Source organism: Schistocerca piceifrons, chromosome 4, assembly GCF_021461385.2.
Source record: "Schistocerca piceifrons isolate TAMUIC-IGC-003096 chromosome 4, iqSchPice1.1, whole genome shotgun sequence".
Classification (NCBI taxonomy): Eukaryota; Metazoa; Arthropoda; class Insecta; order Orthoptera; family Acrididae; genus Schistocerca; species Schistocerca piceifrons.
In genome coordinates, this window is record NC_060141.1 from 378,227,945 (window position 1) to 378,241,040 (window position 13,096).

The 13,096-nt window shown below is 40.5% G+C and overlaps 1 protein-coding gene across 2 annotated transcripts in view; it reads left to right on the plus strand.

Annotated features, from left to right (window-relative positions):
* LOC124795070 (arginine--tRNA ligase, cytoplasmic) overlaps positions 1–13,096 on the plus strand; it is a 129,729-nt gene that overhangs the window by 67,702 nt on the left and 48,931 nt on the right. The window lies entirely within an intron of this gene.

A 13,096-nucleotide genomic window follows, 5' to 3' on the forward strand; every position in this document is an offset into this window, starting at 1 on the left:
AGAAAGTGTTGCTGTTTCTTTCGCAAGGCTGGTCACAGGTGATGCTCCAAAAACGAACAGTAATACTGTATGTTGATAGTCTGCTGTGGAGGAACGTAATGCGTTAGGATAACAACATCACAGTTGTACACTAGAATCACCATAACTTTAACCATTCTGGGGCTCTGATGCTCTTTTGACTCTCGCGGCAACCCGTAATGATGCCATTCATTGGATTGGCATTTCAGTTTTGGCTCATACGATGTGGCCCATGTCTCATCCAGTGTTACGATACGGTGTAAGAAAGCCTCTCCTTCGTGCTCACAGCACTCCAAGTGTGCCTGAAAAGCCTTGTAACACATCCATTTCTGCATTTCTGTCAAGTCATGTGGAACCCATCGTGATGCAATTTTTTGCATGCCCAGATGTTCCTTCAGGATGCGAAGCATAGTCATATGCGCTAATCCGGTTTCATGGGCGAACTCATGAATTGTATGGTGTCAACTAATCTTCTTCAGAGATGCTAGGATGACCTGCCCGATACATGTCTGCCATAGTTTGCTGACCTTCGTTGAAGGTTTTTACCCAACGTGCCACTGTTCTGTACGGCAATACCGATTCCCCGCACACCTCTTGAAGACCTTAATGACACTGTCGTGCTATAGGACCTCTAGCACATTCAATCTTGATCCAACTACATTGTTCCTGTTTCGAAACCATAGTGACACCATTACGTTAGACCGCTCGCTCACAAGTGACTGTGTCGATTGTGCGCATGCCGGTGACATGGGACAGGCAAGTCCATTTGCTCGGAGGTAAGGTAGGTATGTCAACAATGTGTGCTATCAGCAACAGTAGTAGATTCCATTGCATAGTGTTTCCACAGCAGTGTTGCCACTATTTAAGTTCCAACCTACAATTTTCTTGATATTCCAGCTCTCCTCCTCTGATTCATCTTCGAACTCAAAATCACTATCTTGTAACACATTCAGTACCTGAATAGCAGTGAATTTTCATTTTTCCTACACTTTTGAATATTATAAGATCCTGGTGTCTGTTGATTAGCTGCCATGTTGAACAGTCTAATTTACAGGTAACTAATTGTAAGTGCATGCAAAAAAGAGTTGTAGGCAACGAAATTATTGCCGGAGACTTTTATTGCACATCTGCTGAACGAAAGTGAATACAGTGAAACCCTGCTTTTACTTCCAAGGGACTTCATAAAAATTGTGTAAAATTCAGGAAAATGTAAAATGTGGAAAATAATGTTTTAAGCTGTAAAAGTTATGTATAGGATACCATCCTGCATTTTTGCACACATGTATGGTATGTGCACATAACAGGCATCAAAAGACTTGTCAGTGACTTGCTTATTATCTGATGCAGGTTTATAATCTAGTAAAAACTTCTGATGTAACTGGAACTGATAACTGTCTGGGAAGTAGGATCATTTGACTCACTTTCGTATGTCATAATCAATGTTTTTGAAAACCTGCAGGTGTCGTTCATTATTTAAATAATGAAATACTGCACTAGTCACATATTTTTTCTTGCTTAGCATGAATGCATTTCGAGAATTTTTTCTTGTTAAGTGCAAATATGTACATGAGCACTATAGTTGACTTTTTGATGTTGTGCCTCTTCAGTTATGTGGAAAACCACACACACGCAAACTATCTCACATTGTTTGTGTAACATCACAAAAAATACATACATCAATACTGCACTTGACAACAAGCATAAATTCTCAAAACATGTTTTGCTCAGCATGAAAAAAAAAAAAAAAAAAAAAAAAAAAAAAAAAAAAAAAAAAAAAAGGTTACTGGCACTGTGTTTAAACCAAAATCATTTGAGCAATGCAAAGTGAATGATGGTGTGAACTAGCACTACAAGTGGCAAAATACCGAAACATGCTAAATATAGTTAGACAAAGATGTCACAGTGATCACAACTATCATGAAACTGCATTTGAGCGGTAGAGACAGTTTGGGAATGGTTGTGATTGGTCATGATGTATTTATTCGAACAAACCTAGTTACTCCCATCAGCCAACACGCCAAGTAGAGCTTGGCAGCAGTGGGAGATACGGCACGAATTGTTCCAACTTTTTACACATTTACTGGTTCAAGTCCGCTGAGTAGAGTGCCCTAGTGTCAAGAAACATAACCAGATAATACTTGTAAACACTAATGGATGGTCAGAATAATTCAGCATCATTTTTTTCTCCATCAATCTTTTTCTTGGTAATGCATAAATCGCAGGAAAATTATAAATATGGTGATGCAAAATCAAGTGTAAATTAACATTGTGGACATAGGAAATTTGATGGGAATGATAAAAAAAAACCTCGTAAACAGCGGGAAAATGTTAATTCCGGGAACGTAAAAGCAGGGTTATACAGTGACTGCCACACTGGCTAATTGCTCATGGAAATGCTAGAAGCATTAGCAGCACTGGGCTAGTGGTTCGTGTTGACATTTATAAAAGTCAGCCACAGTAAACATCTTAAAGAAGAAGTGACATAGATTTTCAGAATAGCTTAATTACAAAACTGCTTCAAAATTGGTGCTGTAATAGCAACTGGAAGTCTTAATGTCCCAGTCAAGAATTTCTATGTAAACCTCAGCTGTAATTTTATGTGTGATATTCATGCTCACAGTCAGTAGTAATATCAAACTCATGACATTCAGTCACTAAATCCCAATATAATGAGTTACGAACAGTCTCCATTTCACTCAGTGTTCAGCTTGTTGTTATGCTAGCCAAAAATACCAAACAGTCCATTACTTGTTTGTATGTGGCTTCTGCGAAATATATACGACACAGAGTTAAGACATGTAGTAAGAAAAACCTGTTTCACTTCATCAAAATACCTTATCAGAACAACTAATTATAAACATGCCTTCTTTTGATGGTCTGTGATCCCTTTGGTTTCTCAAAAATGCATTTTGCCAACATTTTAAAAACTGTTGGAGCCCCTGCAAGACAGCTTTATGCACTGGTGATTCAGTTATGATTTCTGACTGTAGCCCACGCAGTACATCCGGCTCCAGAATGTGGGAATCCGTTATAGTGATGGCCAGTGAGAGAAGCACCTGTTCTCGTATAACTCAGAAAAACCACTTACTGACCAATAATAACTCTTAAATAGAGTGTGTGTTAATTTCCCAAATACTATTTTCAAAATGCCACGTGAACTTCAAATAAACATATCTTCACATACTTTTCCCATTCACTACCTACTTATTTTAATAATATGCCACCTGTAATTTGTTTTCGGTTAATGGATTTTTGTGCATGTAATTACATAGGTCAAAGTTTTATTAACATTGGTTTATGGAAATGTATGGACTAGAGTAACAGCCAGGTGTACGATTTAGCTTCTTGCTGCATTCTAGTGCACTGTGGCATGCCATATGGCACTTCACATAGTGTGGGAGCTAGCCACACTGAAGCGCCAAAGAAACTGTTATAGGCATGCATATTCAAATACAGAGATACGCAGACAGGCAGAATATGGCGCAGCTGTCGGCAATGCCTGTATAAGGCAGCAATGGCAGGTTATGAAGATTTAAGTGAGTTTGAATGTGGTGTTACAGTTGGCGCACAAGTGATGGGCATAGCATCTCCAAGGTAGCAGTGAAGTGGGGATTTTCCCGTATGACCTTTTCATGAGTGTACCGTGAATATCATGAATCCTGTAAAACGTCAAATCTTCGACATCACTGCACCTGGAAAATGATCCTTCAAGAACAGGACCAACAATGACTGAAGAGAATTAATTGTTCAACTTCACAGAAGTGCAGCCCTTCCACAAATTGCTGCAGGTTTCAGTGCTGAGCCATCAACAAGTGTCAGCAAGTGAGTCATTCAATGAAACATCATCAATATGGGCTTTTGGACCTGAAGGCTCACTCGTGTACCCTTGATAACTGCAGAGGTTGAAAATACCGCTTCATTTGTAGATTTCTTTATTTTCACATGACCGGTTTTGGACTGTTATAAGCCCACCTTCAGGTGTCATAGCTGTGTTGTGGTCCCCGAGCGCCGCGTGTACCAGGTGCAGTGTAATGCCTATGACCGCAGAACAGGGAGAACAATTTTCTGCACAATACAGAGCTTTACTACTCACCTGGGCCCTTCAGCATTGACATTGCACAATTGATGACTGGAAACATGTTGCCTAGTTGGGTGAGTCTTGTTTCAAATTGTATCATGGAGATGGACGTGTATGGGTATGGAGACAACCACATGAATCCGTGGACCTGGCATGTCAACAGTGGCCTGTTCAAGCTAGAGAAGGCTCAGTAATGGTGTGGGGTGTGTGCAGTTGGAGTGATATGGGATCCCTGATACGTCTAGATATGACTGATGGGTGACATGTACATAAACATCCTGTCTGATCACCTGCACCCATTCATGCCCATTGTGCATTACAACGGACTTAGGCAATTCCAACAGGACAGTGTGACACCCCACATGTCCAGAATTGTTACAGAGTGGCCCCAGGAACACTTTTCTGAACCAGACTCCCCAGATAAGAACATTATTCAGCATATCTGGGATGCCTCGCAATGTGTTGTTCAGGTGAGATCTCTATCCCCCTTGTTCTCTTACGGATTTATGGACAGTCCTGCAGGATTAATGGTGTCAATTCCCTCCAGCACTACTTCAGACATTAGTCAAGTCCATGCCATGTCATGTTGCGGCACTTCTGCGTGCTCGTGGGGGCCCTACACGATTTTAGTCAGGTATACCAGTTTCTTTGGATCTTCAGTATAGTTTCTGCAGAGGCTCAAAACTGCTTTTAAGATTGAACTACATATTGCTACACCACACCCTGGCCAGAACAAGTTCATGGTCGAGATCAGAAATGGAGTGAGTACAGATCTCATGTTGAGGGTTGCATACACTAGAAATCAAGGTGTTGCTGTTACATTAGTGCATTACTGGCATTTCTTCCACTAATTCTGCATGTATGAGGAGTCAGAGAACCATGGCACTTCATTCTCTTCATATTGGTCGACTCATTGTCTCTCACTGAAGCATGCTGGAGTGGAGCTAGTTGTGACTATGTACAGAAGCTGAGTGCATGATTATGCTGCAATGTAGTAGCACAGATAGGGTGAAATGACAGATTGTCAAGATCAGATGGCCTCTACAAAGCTGTATTTTGTGACTGTGGAGGGTGTAACATGAAAATTAAGCAACACAGTGAATACAATCGCAAATGTGCTTCATTGGAGGAAGAGTGATACCTGGAAAAAGGTGGTTGCTATAAACCATGCTTCAGATGAAAACCATAAAAAGTTCATCAATTGCAAACAGAATGGTTGTATTCTTTGTTTATTCCACTTCCACCATGGGAAAACGTTTGTACCATGTCAAGTGAAAACTAAGCCCAGAATTGTCCCTGTTATGTCCCTGTGAACAATATACACACTACATGTGTATTCTAATGGTTATGGTAACCAGCGGTTGTGGGCTGATAGTGAGTTGTGTAGCTTATCATTCATTTCTCTAACTTTTTCAGGAACTGGTGTGAATTTATTTTGATAGCTAGCTGTTACCTGCAGCTGCACTTGCATATCAGTAGTTTTGTTACGATGAATGATGGTGAGGGTTGTATGTGCAGTAATATCAGCTGCCCTCATGTGTCTGCCTGTTTGGGTAAGCATAGCTCATGATGTGTGCCCTGCTCTCCCTGCTACTAGCTGTTCCAATGCGCAAAGTGTTGGCATAGCATTGTCGCTGCCGAGCAATGCGTACAGAGAAGCATGGACAGGAGCATGTATTGTGCTATTGAAGAAGCTACAAATTATACATGTAAATTATGCAACAAATGTGTGGAAGTATGGATTAAACACATTGAAGATGGCATAAGTGTTGTATTCATTACTTTGAATGGTATAATGTAGCACACGTCAACCAATAAAAGCACTTTCACAAATATGAAGAAGGTCAGAAGACAAAGAGTAAATATTTTTCTGTAATTCACGTAATACTCTTCAAGTCAATAAATATTTGTACACTTTCTAAACAGCCTATGTTGTCCATCATGGTTCAAGCTATCTCAGTATCAAATTTCATCAAAATCACTTCTGCAAGTTTGTCATGAAAACATCATTGACAAGGTTCCATTTGTATTTATAATATTAATATGGATAAAACTTTCAATTATGGTATCTTTTCTTTCCATAATTTGATTTTAATGAAATAAAACCTTTGCTGTGCCCGAAGCTGTACTGAAGTTCCCAGTGAAAATACCAGGAAAAAGATTACCTTGCTCAAACGGAACAGTTTGGCAGATTAAGTATTGGTATAGGTTAGTCACCATGTAAAGAATACACTTCATCCTTGTAACGTGTTTTCATGTCACAGACTCCGTAATGTGTCCAAAATGTGTGTATGTCAAAGTAATTGTTAAACATTCTCTGAAAAGAGATTAAGTATCAAAATAAAATTACAGCAGTCTTTGAAAATGTTTTATAGGCAGAAATTGTGAGATCACAGTGATTACACAGAACTCATTTCTGATTTCTTAGCTCATGGGTGTCACAATCCTATTCACAATCCTAACTCGCAGGTCTGCTGCCCCTTCCTCCCTGGTATTAGCCACCTTTCCCCAAGCCCCCCTCCCACATGCCTTTTCCTTTCTGCTCTTATCCACTTCATCTGGTGCAACCCCTTACCCCAGTTGAGCTGCCATCAGTCAGGAAAATGTTCCCATGCAACTTTATATGTATTGTCTGTATGTACATGTGTTGTGTTGGCTGTGAAGGAGGATTCGTCCAAAAGTTTAGCGATTTTGTTTGTCTGTTTTATGTGCCTATCAATTATTCAATGTCTCAACTATACAGTGAGTTGTTACCTTTCCTACGTTCATTATTTGGGAGAACAGCAGCTGGTTTGCAAAAAGCCACTGCCCCTCTCTTACAATATGTAGCTGCTGTTTTTATCCAGTAGTTCAGAGTATTTACTGCACAGAATTGACACAGATGAATGTACGCTGATCAACCAGAACATTATGACCGCCAATCTATAAGGGACATTCAAATGAAACCTGATCACTAGTGTAAAGTAACGGTAATGATTTTATTAACTCAAAAATGTAGCTATACACAGTACACATAATCAAAAATAGTCGCCAAAACTGTTGGCACATTTATGCCATTGTAACACTAACTGGTTGATTCCATCCTTGAAGAAGCTGGTACGCTGCTGTCGGATCCAGGCCTGGACCCAGTCACACACTTCGTTGTCCATTGCAAATTGATGTCTGCTGATAGCTAGTTTTAGAAGTCGAAACACCTGAAAGTCATACAGTGAAAGATTGGGACTGTACGGTGGATGTTCCAGCGTTTCCCACCGAAACTGCTGCAATGTCATCTTCACCGCATTGGCCATGCATGGGCGGGCATTATCATGCATGAGAATAATGCCATTGGACAACATAGCTCGACGTTCCGATTTGTTGGGTTGTCTAAGGTTCTGTAAAGTGGTTTGATAATGCTGGGCATTGATGGTGGTTCCCCGTTCCAGGAACTCGACAAGCAGTAGGCCCTTGTGGTCAAAAAAGGACATCATGACCTTACCAGAACAGGTGTGCACGGCCTTTAATTTCTTTGGAGGTGGTGAAGTTGCGTGTTTCCACTGCTTGCTCTGACGCTAGCTTTCCGATTCAAAATGATGACACCATGTTTCGTCACTTGTGACAATATGCGACAGAAAGCCATATTCCTCATCATGCAGATGACTGAAAGACATCACCATTCGAGTATTGTGCTATTCGACAGTCAGTTGGTGGGGAACCCACTGCACATAGATTTTTCGAAAGTTTAAGTGTTGATGCATTATGGTGTGGGCGGTGCCTACACTAATACCCAGTAACCGATGGATCTTGTCCACGGTGATTCTGTGGTTGTCCAAGACTAAAGCATTCACTTCCGCAACCATTTCCGATGTGATGACACGATGAGCCTGTTCAGGACGAGCATTGTCTTCCAGTGACTTCCGCCCCACAAGGAATCGTTTGCAACATTTGACAACACTTGAATGACTCGATTGTGCCCACCATACGCAGCCTTCATCCGTCGATACATTTCACGGCCTCCAACTCCCTCCACCGCCAAAAATCGAATCACTCCTCATTGTTCCTGCTTACTTGCCTGCATGTTCAGTAGTGGACGATAACTTGTGTGACCACCTTCACTTTGGCATGAAACCACACTGGTGCTACACAACATCAAAAGGTGCGCATGCTTCAGTCTCTCCACCAATAGATGGCGTCCCCATACCCACAGTTACGTGGTGCCACCTTACATGTAAAGGTAGATGCACTGACCAGGTTTCATTTGAATGAACCTCATACTATTGATATAAACCAGTCCAGGCAATAGCTGCATCACCTGGTGAGGAATGACTGTTTGTCATACACACGCATGGTGCATGAAGTATCAGTGAGCGTGCTGTTCTTTTGTAGAATGGGAGAAGCGCTTGATCTATCTGAGTTTGACCAAGGACAGATTTTGATTGCCTGGAGGCTCGGTGTGAGCATTTCAGAAGTTCCTTGACTTGTCAGGTGTTAATGGAATTCTGTGGTGTGTGTCTTCAATACATGGTGAAATCAAGTCCAGACGTCGTGGGGTTGGGTGGCTACCCCTCATTACAGATGTCAGACATTGTACCTTTGGCAGACTGGTAAAACAGGACAGGCAGCGAACTACGGCGGAATTAACATAAATGCTGGGCAGATTACAAGTGTGGCTGAACACACAGTGCACCAAATACTCCTAACAATGTGCCTCCGCAGCCGACGACCCATTCATGAGCCAATGTTAACACAACAACATTGGCAACTGCGACTGAAGTGTACATCTGACCATCATCATTAGACGTTGGCGCAGTGGCAGTGTGTTACATGGTCTGATAAATCACGATACCATTTTCATGGGATGGCATGAATCCATCGTCTTCCAGGGAACGGCTCCTTGACACCTGTACTGTGGGACAGAGACAAGCTGGCGGTGGTTCCATTATGCTCTGGGGAACATTTGCATGGGATTCCGTAAGTGCAGCATAACTCGTGCAGGCTGCCATGATAGCCAAATAGTATCTTACACTGGTTGCAGACCACGTACACCCTTTCATAACAATCATGTTTCCCAATGGCAGTGGCATTTTTCAGCTAGGTAATGTACAACATCACAGGGCCAGGAGTGTGATGGAGTGGTCCGTGGAACACAGTGGCAGGTTCCAGTTGATGTGATGGCCCTCCAACTTGCCAGATCTGAACCAGATCAAACACATCTTGGATGCAATTGAGTGTGGCATCAAAGCTCGTTGCTCCCCTCCCCAGAATTTATGGGAATTAGGTGATGTGGTGTGCAGATGTGGTGCCAGCTCCCTCCAGTGACCTACCAAGGCCTCATTGCTTCCATGCCATGACGTGTCACCAGTGTTATCTGTGCCAAAGGTAGACTTACCGGAATTTGATTGGTGGTCATAATGTTCTGGCTGATCAATGTATGTGGTAATAGAAGCAAAAAATTTTCCATTAACCATGTGTCCGTAAATAAGTAATTTATGGGGTAATTTCGAATGTGTGGTTACATATCACCACTGACTTCAGTATGAAATATTGACCTAATTAGCACAAATATATTTAAAGTGTTAACTGTTTGATTAAGTCCCTAACTAACTGATTTTGAATTCTGTCTATGGGTCATGATTGGGTATGTGGTACATGCATGATGGAGCACTGGCACATTTTCTTGATGATAAAACACATCGATATGGTCAAAGTCAGGAAGTTGTTTCTGAAAGTATTTGTATGGAATATAGCCATGTATGGAAGTGAAACATGGACGATAAATAGTTTAGACAAGAAGAGAATAGAAGCTTTTGAAATGTGGTGCTGCAGAAAAATGCTGAAGATTAGATGGGTAGATCACATAGCTAATGTGGAGGTAGTGAATGGGATTGGGGGGAAGAGAAATGTGTGGCACAACTTGACTAGAAGAAGGGATCGATTGGTAGGGCATGTTCTGAGGCATCAAGGGATCACCAATTTAGTATTGAAGGGCATTGTGGAGGTTAAGGCTCATAGAGAGATGAATACACTAAGCAGATTCAGAAGGATGTAGGTTGCAGTAGGTACTGGGACATGATGAAGCTTGCACAGAAGAGAGTAGCATGTAGAGCTGCATCAAACCAGCCTCTGAACAAAAGACAACAACAACAACAACAACAACAACAAGGGTCGAAGACGGATGGATAGGTGCATCTTGTGCACCTTGGACATCAGTATCCCCTGACCTATATCCTGTGGACTCCTCTGTCTGTGGTAATATCAAAATTGAAGTGTATAGCACTTCTGGGGATTCACTTGGACAATTGGAGCTGTCTTGACCAGATTACAAGGTGATCCTTGGGTGTTTGAAAGAAATTGTAACTTTAACACACTGCAGATGTGAGTGTACAACACACTTCAGAGGTGAGTGTAGTATTGCATCACAGTGAAAGGACAACTATAGAAACACTACTGTTAATAGTTAAAAGTTTATTGGAAACTGTTATACATAATGTAATGAAGTAGTATTGTATTTATTGCCGAAGAACACGATGAAAGAAATTTGAGCTAAATTAGATGTGGAATTAATCAAAAAGTTTACATTTAAAATACATTGTAATAACTAGGAAAATATTTTGTACTGAAGTCAGTGACTCCTTTTAACCACAGAAAAGCAATTATTTCGCATACGAGTTGCTTGCGGTCCCATGTTTACATGCATGTCCAAAGCAACATTGCATTGTAATTCGGAATAACATAGGAACTGTAATATTGATATATCCGCCAACATCGGGCAAGTGACATTCAAGTAAAATGCTTCCCCTGTACAGGATTATACATAATGAATGTACAAGTACAGGAATGTACAAGTACAGGTTTTAGACACATGGTTGACGACATACGGAAGTTTGAGTCTAGCCATGAATCATGCTCCAGTAGCCAAATGAAGTGGTAAGGAGACTGCTCACAATAAGCAGTCCAGCACAAATTTTCATTGTCATCATTTGCAACTGTAAATACATTTCGTGTATGTAATAGAGTTTGACCATATTTTATGTGAAATTACGTACACGTCTGAGATGAACATTGGTGAAGTTTAACATTCGTTGAAGCAATACTGGCCAAGATACATTTACTGGTTTGACTCAAAGTGCAACTTTGCACAGTGCGAACATGGGACTACGACGACTTTGAGCTGTTATGTCTCTGGTAGCATTTGTTGAATGAAATGGAAGTTAGCCACCTTTTACAACTGTATGCATTCTCTTGAGAATAACAATGAAAAGAATTTTACGAGTCATATTCAGCCAAAAAAATTTAGGCAAAATCGCCCAAAAAAATCAACAACCAAAAAAATTTCAGGGTTTGACTTCTTATATCTCTGGGACTAAAGGTGTGAACCATGGCGTGTAGTAGACTAATAAGACAAGGTTGTGTGATATAATGTTTCATTTATGTACCACATTCCAATACTGAATAAATTAAGTGTAAATTGAAGATTTTGTAAAGAAGTGAAAATGTGGTTCTTTGAACCTGATTTTACAAGTAACTTAAGTTCTACAAAGCTTTCCAAACTGGGCACATTTGAAAGACCATAGTTTTAACCACCTAAAATGTATTTTTGATTATCCAACTTGGATTAACAATGCTAGATAATTTTAATCAAAGTTGGGTGCAAAAATTGTGATATGGAAAAAAAATTTAAGCTTTGGATTCTTACAGCTCAAAGAGTAAACTCACGCTGAGCATGAAACACAATACACGGTATCTCGGTAGCACAAGGATGTGGAATACAAAATTTCTTTCACCTACTCTTTTCCAATAATCTGAAAATTCACCAAAAAGAGAAGATGAAAGCAGTATGTATTTGACACTTCTTTTACAAATACTATTTTCTATTAAAGCTTCAAAACCAGTCTCATTCGAAAAAGCGTACTTTTAGCCACCCAGAACAGTATTTAAAATTTCCAACATGCATTGTGCTCTTAGAAAATCTGTTTTGCATAATTGATTTCAGACTAATTTCATTTGAAAACAGCATGTTTTAAATCATTCAGGAAATCACGTTTGATTTTCTAAAGTGCACTAACAATACCTGAAATGATGGGCAACTTTGAGGGAATGTACCATGGCAGCCGGCTACATTACAGCAACCTGTTGTCTGTGTATTGTTGCGTGTGGCATTTGTTTTTAAATTTACAAGTAATGTCTCGCTATATTGCATTGATGTATGATGACATTATCACTACCTGTTCAAGAACAGGAACCGGCAACCACATCACCGTAAGGGTATTGCCCAATAGCTGTGAAACACCAGCCATAGAGAGGTGTCTTCATTCAGGTCCTGGAGCCTGTAATCTGGTTTCTTAATTGAAGGTCAAATGCCTTATGGTCTTACTTTCCTGCTTTCGAAGCCATTTGCTAAGTAAGTACCGTATCCTTATTTCTCAATCCATAGGAGTATCTCAGGACAATCAAAAATTAATACCAGTTTTGGTTTTAAACTTCTCAATATTGCGGTTTACATTTTTCAAAATTTCTTAGTCACTTTCTGCTGCTCATCTTCTGGAAATTGATACTGCCAGCCAGATGATGATATTGAAGGAACAGAGGACGTGGAAATGAGATGATGTTGTGGTACCCATACAATCTTTCAAGGCAATAAAATGAATGAACCAGGCCTTGAGTATGCGGAAGTTATATCAGTGCATCATTTTATTCCATTGAGATGTCACTATGTTGCAATGTTGAGAATCTTAAAATCAAAATTGATTACTTTTTGCTTGCTAGGCTTGAGAACCTGTATGAAGAAACCCACCAGGGGCTGGTATTGCACAGCTGTTGGGTGAGACCCCTATGTTGGGGTTGCCAGTTCCTGATTTTGAGCCAGTAGTTACATGTCACCATGAATCAACGCAATATTGTGAGACATTACTTGTCAGTTTAGAAACAAAAATCACATGTAACGAAACACGGACAACAGGTTGCTGCAGTGTAGGCTGTTGCTGCGGTACTTTCCCTCAAAGTTGTCTGTTATTTTCAGGT